The following is a 12,898-nucleotide window of genomic DNA, read 5'->3' as shown; positions in this document are numbered from 1 at the left end:
ATCCCCGCACCACGGCGCGGCCGTTCCGCCAAGACGCACCGGTCTCCTCTATCTCCCCGCAGCCTTCCGCCAGGGGAACCCTCCGTCGGCAGCAATGGGGGTTTAGCTGCGAGGCGCCCACAGCAAGTGCCGCTCAATCTGCTGGGGCCTCTGCAGCCGCGGCCCACCGTGACTCGCGGCTCCCGGCGAGAGGCACTTCCGGCGCGGGTCAGGACCAGCCCGCCAGCCGGCAAAAAAGTCGTCCGTCTCCGCTGCGAGGGGGAACCGTCCCCGCGCTCCCGGCTCGGGTCGGAGGATCACCAGGGTGTAGGCAGCAGAACCCGGGAGGTGTGGGGTTCCGCAGTCGCCAGGAACAGGATTATGAAAGGATTAATCGGAGTAGCCGGCGGAGCTCACTCAAAGAGCGGCCATCTCGCTGCTCGGCTAGCCACGCCCCCCAGGCCCAAACCTCATTAGCATAAACACTGCGCATTAAGCCTCACCGACATAGCCACCCATTTTGCAATAACAGTGGGTTTAAATCACATCACACAGTAGACAGCACATTAGGCATAACATTACGCATAAATTACATTACGCATAGACCTCATAGCAATATTTGTAGGCATAAACACATGAAGAAATGGACATCACATTAGGGCTTTGCGAGGGAGTGTAACCATGCCCTCTGCCCAGAAAGCTGAGGCTTATTCCAGGGCTATCCAATTAACCCTCTGGCTGCCAATGCAGCAGAATCCAAGGTGCACAATTGCACTGACACCACTGTGCCTCCTAGGTCCCCACTGGGACTCCTCCACATGGATCTGGCCTAAACGACACAGCTGCTACTAATTGCGGTGCAGCTGTACGGACAACTGTGGGCACTGGCACATACTGTGCCCTCTTGTTCCCCACTGGTACTCTCTAAGGCAAATGTGCACAAAACCTTTCAGCTACCGGTGCTGGTGCGGCACAGTTGGGATCAAAAGAAAGAGGGCCCGCTCTGGGGCTCTGTAAAATAAACTGACCCCAGGCGGGGCAGCTGTAAACATAGCCAGAATTGAATAGGCATGGGCCCCTCTGGGCCCTCTAGACCCCCACAGGGGCCCTAAAAAACAATGTGGCCATGTTGGAGCGGCTCACTCTCAGGCGGGACCGCTCAGATCACCCCAGCACCGGCAATGTGCCTCGAAGGCACCCACAGACAAAAGGACGGCCTCAACCCCACTCACTGGGGCTTGGATGGGGCTCCTCTTCTTGCGGCGTCTCTCCTCGTGTCACCGGTGACATGCAGGCAGGGTAGGCTCCTGCCAGGATTTCCCCTTCAGCCTCACTCACCGGGGCTCTTCAGCAGAGTGAGCCACGGAGGTGGGGTTGGCTCCCACCGGTCTCAGGCCACCCGGAGCAGGGCTCCTGCCTGGGTCTTTGCTTATGGCCACCTTGACTGGTCACCAAGTGCTGACTTCCTGCCTTCGTCCATTGCCCAGGCCCCTCCCACAGTCAGGCAAACGCACCTGGCTTCCGTTTACGGCTCGGGCCGTGGCAGTGATTCCTCCGGCAGCAGGAAAGTGTGGGGTGGGCACCCGCCTCAACAATACTTATTTAAGGGGGGGCAACCACCAAGCAGCACCGCATGCACCAGTTTAAGCGCACATGAAGCAGGGTAGGCTCCGGCTCTGCACCAAAATGCGGGGTGGGCAACCGTTCGTTAGGGGAAACGTGGGGTGGGCACCCGGTCCTGTAGCAAAAATATGGCGAAATGCGGGGTAGGCTGTTTTAGGAGGGGCGCAGGGGTTCCCTTGCAGCCTTGCACTGCAGATGCCAGCTCTCTTTCCTCAGCAAATTAGGATATAGCGCTCACGAGGTGCTAGGAGAATGAAAGGTGCAGTGCTCCCAGGCCGCAAGGAGTACTTCAAAGTCCAATGGGCATAGCTAGGCCCAAGGAGGCCATCACACAGGGCCCTCCAGCAGGGAGGTAAGCCCTTGTGGCGGTTCCTCCTGGGCCCCAGCAGCACAAGAACAGCCCCACAAAAAAGTCCAGGAAAAGCAACCTCTTTATGGGGTCACAGCCCCAATATTTATATCACCTTTTCCCTTTGTCTGCTCCAGCACAGGGCTTGGGGAACCAGCAAATACTGGTTCAGGGGGGAATTGAGGCACTTTGTTTACAAGGCTCCTCTTCCCCTTAGTCAGGTGAGGGCTCGTCTTCAGACACACCACAGGGGGGCGGAGCCAGCATTGTACAGGGCAGGCACAATCCTATTCAGGGTCAAGGGACTACTCCTCCCACTACTCCAAACATAGATGTCCCATTCAGCCTAGCGCTGACTCACCCTGCCCCTCCTGGAGCCACACACACCTCACCAGCCCCTGTCACTAAAAAGCCAGACATGCAATTCACACCAGGCAGGCAGACACATAGCACACAGAAATGCCAACTTCCAAAAGGGGCATTTCTAAAATAGTTCTAATAAATATGCGCACACCATTGCGTAGCATTTATTATCACTATTCCAAATATACCAATCTTGACCGCGCTGCGCCTCTCATATCAGGAATTACCACTGAAACACTTATCAGGGAATCCCCAATGCATTCCTATAGGAGGGCAACCCCACAGTAGTGAGAAACCAAAATGCCTGTTTGTCACTACCAGGACATGACACCCACTTAGGGTGCATGTTCTATCTTCTACCTACAATGCCTCCTGCCCATAGGGCTAGCTAGGGCCTACATTAGGGGTGACTGACATGCAGTAAAAGGGGGGTCACAGACATGGCACATGGTTTAGGTGCCACATCATAGCAGCAGTAACACTGCGCGCACAGGCCCTGCAATGGCAGAGGCCTGGGATAGGTTTGAAAGGCTACTTTGGTGGGTGGCGCAATCTGCGCTGCAGGCCCACCAGTAGCATTTAATTCACCAGCCCTGGGTATATGCGATACCACTTTACAAGGGACTGACAGGTAAATTAAATAGGCCAAACAGGTATAGACCAATCCTACCATATTTATCACAAAGAGAAAACGCACTTCACACTGGACAGCAGTGCTAAAGTGCCCAGAGTCCTAAAACCACCAACACCATGTCAGAAAAAAGGATAAGAGAAAGGCATTAAGTTTAGGGATGACCCTGCAAAAAGGGCCAAGTCCAACACTCGCCACAATCACAGCCGTTTCCTCCAGCCATGTTGTACATGCTCCTATACCGAGCACAAATGCTGTAGGCCTCTGAAGTCGTTTCCACTGGGAATTAAGCTCACACAGGTTCTTGGGGTCACCAGCGGCAACCGCAGTTTGTTAACAAACACCCCAACGTTGTTCAGGCACAGATGGCCCGGATGCAGGAGTTTTTCAGGAGAACTGGGCGATTGAAGATGGAGCTCCAGCTGCTCGAGTCCACCATGCTGACTTACTAGCCACACCCCTGTCCCTTCTGTAGCACTGATAGTTCTGGCACAGGTAGCACCAGCAGTATTTCAAGAGGGCTTTCCTTCATTTGCATGTGGGCTTGTCACTATGCAAATGAGGGAATCTCTTTGTCTCAGTGCCCCCGCCGTATTATGAATGTGGTGTGAGGCAAGCGTGCCCTTAGGAGGCACACTAAAAGAGCACCACTAAATGGTGGCACATTGTCAGTTTCTGTGCACCCCCTGATAGCAGCCTTTTTGGAGGGGGAATAGGGGTCCTATCAACACCCAAGACACCCCCTTGCAGGACACTGCAGTTACTCACTTCAGTCATCTTCAAGGGGCTCTCTCACCCCTTTTGCAAATTTAGGAGATGCCTCCTGTACAGTGAAACACAGAGTGGCTTTCAAACAGCCATTCCGCATTTCATTTAAATGTACTCCCCGAAGGTCAATGTGAGTTTGCGGTTACCCTGCCCTCAGGTCAGCCCATTTAACATAATAAGGAGCACTTTCCCTGTTTGCACATGGGAACCTGGACTACGGTAAAAGTGCGCCCTGTTAGGGCTCAAGGTGAAAAAGCTAAATAAGTAAATAAGGTAAGAATGTGCATTTTACTTTTAACCTTTTATGTTGAACAGTTTCCATTTCAATTTTATTTTTTTCCGACAGGAATTATATTCTTTGTGTGGATGCATTTCTTCCTCCTCATTTACTTGAAAAATGGGGACGTTCCCTTCCCATTCCTGCTCTGAATTGAAAAATATTCCACTCTTTAGTAGTAGTATTTTATATGCATGTAATTCAATAAAAAGCTTGTAAAAATATTTCCAAATACCCACATCATTTTGCAGACCTACACCCGCAGAGCCTGTGCTTCGGCAAATGTGTATATACAAATAACAAATGTAGATCCTATAATTAGGATGTGTACTTATAAATCGCAAACAACATTTGAAGCAAACTTGGGGCCATATGTAGGTACCTAAATACCGGTCGGTAACGGCCGAAAATCGGTAAATATCCCATTACCGACCGGTATTTAGGCAATTGAGATGTAGGTGGCTGGATTTCAGGATTCGGTAATTTACCGAATCGGAATTTTAAGAAATCGGTAAAATACCGATTCGGTAAATTACCGAATCCTGAAAACCTATGTAGGGGGCACTCAAGTGAGTGCATTTTTGGTTTCTGGATTCGTTATTTACCACCAACTACAAGTTAATGGTAAATAATGAATACCTTTTAAAAAGCAATGTTGTTCTTTTTGAAAAGTGCCATGTAGCAGACATACCTGCCCTTAGGGCAAGTATGTGCGCCACATGTGCACACATGCACGATTCAGGGGTGCAACAGGGTGTCAATGTGACACCCTACCACCCTTGAATATGCTCCCCCTATTACCGATTCGGTATTTACCGAATCGGTAATAGTGAATGGCTTCCCATTCATTCCTATGGGCCTCCAGGCCCATAGGAATGAATTGGAAGGGATGCATTATTACCGATTCGGTAAATACCGAATCAGTAATACCGAATATTACCGATTCGGTAATATTTACCGAATGCTTACCTACATTCTATTTACCGATTCATAAATACCGAATCGGTAAAATTCGGTATTTATGAATCGGTAAATAGAAATTATCTACATATGGCCCTAAGTGAGCAAAACACATTTGCGAACCTGACTCTAAATAATAAATGTTTTTGTAAAGGTTTTATGCTAACTCAAATTGTTACTTGTGTCAGAGTATGTGTAGATTTTGCTTAGTGCATGTCAGTTTTCCCATTCTCTCTCAGTCAAACATTATTTTGTATGTATTCCATTATTATTTGCATATGGTCGCTCAAAGACTTTTCATTACTAGGAGTTCCTGGAGATATTACAATTATTTACCTTTATACATCACTTTGCCCTTCAATCACAAGCACATTTTATAGAGCAGACAGTGACATAATGTTATGATTCCATTTGTTTTTGCTTTTAGATATGGAAAACTGCCTAAAATGCCCTGATGACCAGTTGCCCAATAAGAGGAAGGACGGCTGCATACAGAAGGAAGTGGTTTATCTTTCATACGCTGATGGCCTTGGTGTGAGTTTAGTCTCCATATCTATTGGTTGCTCTATAATCACAGCTGGAGTGCTGAGAATCTTTCTCAGATACCGGGACACATCAATAGTCAAAGCTAATAACAGAGATCTCAGCTACACCCTTCTTGTCTCTCTAATGTTGGCCTTTCTCTGCTCCCTCCTATTAATCGGACGCCTTCCTCATGGACCTGCCTGATCCAGCAAGGGGCATTTGGGACTATTTTTACTGTTGCTGTATCTTGTGTATTAGCAAAAACAATCACTGTTGTAATTGCCTTTAATGCCACAAAGCCAGGCAGCAGCTTAAGCAGATGGCTTGGACCCCGGGTATCTGCCTCTATGGTCCTCTTGTGTACAATGGGAGAAGTAGAATTTGTGTCACATGGCGTCTCACCTCTCCACCTTATCCAGACACTGACACACAGTCTGAAACTGGCAAGATGATCCTGTTGTGTGCCCAGGGCTCTAACACTGCCTTCTACCATGCAATTGGTTACATGGGCCTGTTGGCTTTTATGAGCGTTATGGTGGCCTTCCTAGCCAGGGACCTGCCTGATAGATTCAATGAAACCAAGTTCATCACATTCAGCATGCTGGAGTTCTGCAGTGTCTGGGTGTCCTTCCTCCCAGCTTACCTCAGTACTAAGGGCAGGTACATGCTGGCTGTGGAGATCTTTGCTATCTTGGCTTCCAGTGCTGGACTGCTCTGCTGTATATTCTTTCCCAAGTGTTACATCATTCTGGTCAGACCCAATTTAAACACAAGAGACAATCTGGTGGATAGGAGAAATTTATAGCCAGAAACATTGTTTTAATGTGCCTTATTAAACTGCAGAGTATTTTAATAAAATAGCATATTCGATTTTTATTAGACACCTCTCATCTTTTCAAATATGTGTTGCCAGCTCTTTCAAATTCTTTGCACAACAATGCTGAGTTTATACGCAAAATGAACATTACAGTTCTTATAAGTTAAAAACAAAGATGTTGCTGCAACATTCCTATAATACCAAAATGCATTTAAAATTCTTCAATGTGCTTTCTTCGGTATTTTGTTAGTCTAATATCAGAATGTTTGTAATTCCCACTGTCAATATCTTTAAGTCTTTTGCTTTATCTACAAACTCAACATAATTATCCTGCAGTTTACATGGCTTGTAGTCTGACATTTACAGTGGAGGTTGAGATTTGGTGACCCTACTCCCACTAGGAGCATCTTATACACTGATCACAGAAGAATGAGCTAGCAAACTTGCTGTCTGATCATGGAATGTCAGTGAGGGAAGTAGTTTGGCTCTGAGACCGTCCAGTTTATTTCTTGATTTCTATCACTGAAGGATAGGGTGTTCCCAAGATTACCCCCACCTACATGTAAGGATTTCCTTCTTCTGTAAAACCAATCCAAATCTATGTCACAATAGGGCGACGATGGTCCCCTTCTACACTCTGTATCTAACCTATCTGGAAAGGACTCATGCAACAATACCCTGAGGCAAAACATGATTGTCCTCTGTAACTCATATCTTTTTTGTTTCTGAGGATTTCAACTCTGAGCCAGAAGCTTGATTTATAGTATATAGTCTCCAATGGAAAACAGCACTGAGAAACATTGTCTGAGGTGCCATCAGGGCAGAATGATTTTCAGATCTCTATGTACATTCTTCAAAGAAAGGTTGTTTGGTCAATGGGTCAATGCCCTTTAAAGAGAACCCAGTATAAACAGACCCACAATGTTTTTGTTTCATTTTTAATAACTGGGTGTTTGATTATCAAGCATTTAGTATATTTAAATGTTTTGAGTTAAATAGTTCCTTACAAATCGCATACTTGGGGGTAGATTTATAAGTTTGTCTTGCAGTGCAGTGCGGCAAGTCACCTTGTTGCGCTGTACTTCATGAAAGGGAAAGGGAAGGAGTGCACTGTATTTAAGGCAATACAGCGTATTGTTCTTTTTTCCCCTGAGCGGGCACCATTTTGACTGCCTAGTGAATGTTGAGTGAATGAATGAGTGAAACACTTTATGAAGTGCACGAACACCCAGAGGCGTCTTGGCACCATACAGAGCAGAGAGGAGCAGATGAGAACTAAGCAGTATTGGCGAGGATCATTGGTTAAATAACCAGGTTTTGAGACTTTTCCTAAAAACCAAGAGTGAAGGGGCTGATTTCAGTTCGAGTGGCAAATGGTTCCAATAAAGAGCAATCATTTTGAGAAAAAATTCTTCCCCCCAGGTGGCGCATTTGAAGGACACAGCATTAGGTGTTTTATAGGATAAACAAAGAGCCTTAATGGTAATGCAGTGGCTAACCGGGAATGAATGCATACAATTGTCTAATGAAAGCCCTCACTGAATGAAATTTAGGAATTTTCAGCAGAAATTGATGTGCTGCATTTTGAATGGTCTTCAATTTCTTAACTGGAAGTTTTGGAAGGCTGATATAAAGACGCTTACAATAATCCAGTTGTGAAAGAACTAAGGCGATCAACCAGAAGAAAGTTTAGATTTTTTTTACAATTCTAAGCCAGTATCAGGAGGAGGAAGTAATCAAGTTGACTTGTTCTTTGTATTTTAGTTCCCTCTCCAATAGAAACCCCAGGATTTTACTTTGGATATTGACGTAGAAACCGTACCCAAGTCAGAGGGCCACCAGCCAGGAGGCCAAATGACTGGATTATTGCTGAACTGACTAACCCATGCTTTTACAGAATTAAGATTGAGGCAATCATTGTCATTGCACTGATACAGTTGTTAACCGTGATGCCGTAATACCATTCACTTTTGGCCAGTGAGACTATTATATGTGTGTCTTCAGCGTAAGATGCCAGGGATAGGCCAAATCATTTGATCAGAGCAGCAACTGGGGTAACATAAAGATTAAACCAGATAGGAGACAATGAGGACCCCTGAGGAACCCCACAAGGCAAGCAATATGGCTCTGAGTTAAAACCATCAAGTGACACCACTTGTCAGCATCCTGAAGAAAGGATTCAAGTAACACCACTGTTGAGTCACAAATCCCTAAATCCTGCATTTGGTCAACTAGTATCTCATTGTTGACCATACCAAAAGCAGCTAAGAGATCCAGCAGGATCAAGACTACATTTCCCCGATTGTCAAGAGATGATCGAATTACCTACGCTGCTGTGAGAAAAGCAGTTCTGGTGATGTGATTTTCTCTGAAACCAAACTGTATCATCTAAGAGATGATTAGCCTCAATAAAAGAGGAGAATTGGAAATTCATATTCTTTTTCTTCTATTTTAACCAGATAGGGAAGTCTAGCAATGGGTCAGTAATTGTTGGGATCAAAAGTGTTAAGACGCTACTTTCCAGGTGGTGGGGAAAATGCCATACAAGACTGATGTTTTGCAGGAAGGGGCAGCTTCCTGCAAAAAAACAATCCTGAAAGGCAAATTCCCATTGGAAAGTGGAAGTAATGAGAAAAAATAAAGATATATCTCCTTGTTAAACCTCTCTGAGAAGGTGCATCTTTTTGGTGCATTCCCAGGTTCACCAGTTTTGGAAAATATGGGAATGCATCAAAAACCATGGGAGTTGCGCTGGAACGCCCACGCAACACTCATGGAAGGCCTCCCTAGCAAAGTAAGGCAATACAGCGATTTGTATGGCGTTGCTTTACTCCAGATTCATAAAGCCACTCAGGGCACTCAAAGTGGCCTTGCGTAGCTTCATAAATTGCATTTAAGGTGTGCATCACTCTTGCACCATGTTTTTAGTATAAGAACGATTGCAAACTGACTCATAAATATGCCCCCTGGTCTTTAACTCACAAGAAAGAATTGTTTGGAGTAAATAAATGAAACACATACATTTGTATGGCTTTTGTTATAATCATGCATTAAGGTATCAGTGAGCACCATTGCATCAGGAAAACTATTACCAAAGTAACTAAAGGATATTTTCTACCATCATTTCTTTGCTTGAACTATGCCCAAAGCACTACTAAAGGAGGGGTGATGATGATACCACCTTTTCTTTAAAAGAAAATCTTTTTAAAAAAACACCTAGAAGAATTAGGACTGTGCTGTGTCATACTTTTTGCCACAATACTGCAGTGTTGTAAAGCCCAGGATGCAAATGGACCCTACAGGAAACCTTGAAGTAATGCGGTAAAGCCTTCTGGTTGATCCTCCCCTACCCAGTCATAAAGATATTCACCAGGAAATAAACTGATTTTGCACTGCTGTCTCCTGATAAGGCTGATCAATTAAAAAATTGTTATTGATACCAAATTTAGAGTTATTGTGAACATGGTGACTCCGGATTCATCGGAGAACGAGAATACACAGGGGCATATTATCAACAAACTGCGATAAATATCACAGAGCACACTTAGCGCATTTTTGTCTATTGCCGGCTATCGCTGGATTTCATCGCCAGGTTAGCGCGTTATTATCATCACTTATCTCAAATGCGATAAGAAATCCAGCAATAGCAGCAAAACGCGGCATTAGCGCGGGAAATGCTGTGACATTATTTGAGCGATAATGAAAACCTCGCTGATACGCCCCTGTGGCCTGAGCCTTGCAATCCACCTCCCATTATTAAGATGGCTAAGCCAACTTTATAGCAGGATAAAGCTGCGATAAAGGGGGCTTAGCGCGATTATTATCATCGCTTCGCAGGTCTGCTGCCGGCTTGATAATATCGCAAAGCCGTGTTAGTGAGTTCTCACATGCTGTTTTCCTCATGAACGCCCACTTTGAATGTCATAAGCGATGGCATTCCGGGCGATAAAAAAACAGCAGCCATCGAGCGAAAACAAGCGCTAACAAGGGTTAGCGTGCGCTTGTTATAGTGCAATGAATATCTCGCCGCTTTTTTGGCTTTTAAACCCCAAAAAGCGGCAATGTAGCCCTTGATAATATGCCGCACAATGTTGCCACTTCCTTGGAAGGCTAAGGAGGTGGGGCCAAAGCAGGTAAGGGAATGATTTATGAAAGATGGATCTATGGTACAACCAGGGCTCAAATATCTTTCACTTGATTGCCACTTTGTTTTTGAGAACTGCTAAGGGTGGGGAAGTTGAACAGGATTGTAATACACCCATCTGTGTGTTGAAAGTGCAACTGTGTAAGAAAGGGCTTAAAAGAAGCCCATGAGAAATTATATAACCAAATTAAAGGGCCTCTTAGGGACTGAAAAGTCACTTATTTATAATTTCCTTTGTAATCCCCTGAGAAACCTAGCTACTCTACACAACAGCAGTTTCTGGTCATTCAAAGAAAGGACCCCCAGAGAGAAAGGGACTTTAATCCCCATCCAAGAGCATTCCAGGGAGCTTGTTTGCAGAGTGGTGGGCAAAGGGAGCGTGGCCTGCTTTGTGAACTTACCAATCTTCAATCAATCAATCAGGGGTTTATTAAGCGCTCTACTCACCCGTGAGGGTCACAAGGCGCTCGGGGGGATTGCAATCTCCGGATCACCCAAAAAGCCAGGTCTTGAGCACCTTCCTGAACATGTACAGGGTAGGGGAGCATCGTATGTTCACCAGGAGCTCGTTCCAGGTCTTGGCTAAGATGTAGGAGAAGGCTCTCCTGCCTGCTCTGTTTCTGCGGATGCGGGGGACTTCTGCCCAGATGGGGTCGACAAAGCAGAGGTTCCTCTTGGGTATGTGGAAGGAAACTCTCTTGTTGAGGTATTTGGGTCCAATGTTGAGGGAATTTTAGGCGTTGGTGAGGAGTTTGAAGGTGACCCTCTTCTCAACGGGGAGCCAGTGGAGGTCTCCTAGGTGTTGGGTCATGTGTGCATGGCGCGGCGTCCCAAGGACGAGACTGGCTGCGGAGTTATAAATGGTTTGGAGTTTGTGTAGCAGAGTTCTGTTGATTCCCGCATAGAGGGCATTGCTGTAGTCCAGTCAGCTGGTTACTAGAGCGTGAGTGACAGTCTTTCTGCAGTCAGGGGGGATCCATTTGATGGTCTTGCGGAGGATGCGCAGGCAGTTGAAACTGGCAGAAACAACGGCATTGAACTGGCAGTTCATGGAGAGGGAGGAGTCGAGGAAGATGCCGAGGTTTTGTGCGTTGTCTGTAGAGGTGGGTGGATTCCCAAGGGAGGAGGGCCACCAGGTGTTGTCCCAGGCGGAGGTGCAGGGCCTGAAGATGAGGACTTCAGTTTTCCCTGAATTGTGCTTCAAGCAGCTCTCTCTCATCCAGGCTGCGACGTCCTTCATTCTTTCCTGGAAGCAGAGTCTGGTGTCTTCGGGATTCTTCGTGAGTGAGAGGATGAGGTTGCTGTCATCGGTGTAGGATACTATACTGAGCCCATGTTGTCTGATGATGGCAGCGAGGGGGGCCATGTAGATATTGAAAAGTGTGGGGCTGAGCGATGATCCTTGGGGTACCTGCAGTTGATATCGGTGGGTTCAGAGAGGAAGGAAGGGAGTCTGATCCTCTGTGCTCTGCTGGTGAGAAAAGATTGGATCCAGTAGAGGGCAGCTCCTTGCACCCCCGCGTCGTGAAGTGTGGCAGCTAGCGAGCGATGTGAAACGGTTTCAAAGGCTGCAGAGAGGTCTAGAAGGATGAGGGCCACAGTGTGTCCCTAGTCTAGTAGCATGCGGATATCATCAGTGGCGAGCAGTCTGGGTGCTGTGGTTGCTGCGGAATCCCGATTGGGAGGCATCTAGGATGGAGTTCTCTTCAATGAAGGCGGTCAGATGAGCTTTTACGTGCCTCTCGGTGACTTTGGCCGCAAAGGGGAGGAGGGAGATGGGCCTGTAGTTTTTCAGGTCCGTCAGGTCGTCCGTTGGTTTTTTGAGGAGGGGTTTAACCTCCGCCTGTTTCCAGTCATCTGGGAAGATGCCAGATCTGAAGGAGGCGTTGACAGTTTGTCCTAGTTCGGGTGCGATGGCGGCAGCGGCTCTGTGGAATATGTGCAGTGGGCAGGGATGCAATGGGGCTCCTGAGTGGGTTTTCTTCATGGTCGTGTTGATGTGTTTGACGGTGGCGGGATTCCAGGACATGACTGTAGGTTTGTCGGCAGCAGTGGGGAGGGGGGTGGTGTCTGTCAACTGTTCGCTGTCGTAGAGGACCTTGATCTTCAGATGGATCTAGGAGCTGAGATTGTCGCAGAGTTCCTGGGAAGGTGTGATGTCCGTGGCTTTGCTGGGGGGTTTTGTGAAATGCTGAATGATGTTGAACAGTTCTTTGGCATTGGTCGCGTTGGTGTGCACTTTGTCTCTGATGAAGGTCCGTTTGATGTCTCTTATGCGCTAGTGTTATTCCTTTAGGGCGCTCCTGTGGCTGTTCTGTGCTTCTGTGGTTTTCTGGTTTTGCCAGGTTTTCTCTAGGCGTCTGCAGGAGCGCCTGGCTTCTTGAAGTTCAGTGGTTAACCAGGCAGCATTCAGAGGTTGTTGTTTGGTGGGGTGGCGGACGGGAGCGAGCTTGTCGGCGCAG

General features: G+C 46.9%; 1 pseudogene; it reads left to right on the top strand.

Moving 5' to 3' along the window:
• The window catches only part of LOC146863718 (vomeronasal type-2 receptor 26-like), a 64,811-nt pseudogene extending 58,531 nt beyond the window's left edge, over positions 1–6,280 (top strand).
• Positions 6,281–12,898: the final 6,618 nt, after the last annotated feature.

This window comes from Triturus cristatus, chromosome 2_1, assembly GCF_964204655.1.
Source record: "Triturus cristatus chromosome 2_1, aTriCri1.1, whole genome shotgun sequence".
NCBI lineage: Eukaryota > Metazoa > Chordata > Amphibia > Caudata > Salamandridae > Triturus > Triturus cristatus.
The sequence above is the reverse complement of the archived record's forward strand: the minus strand, read 5'-3'. Positions and strand labels throughout refer to the sequence as shown.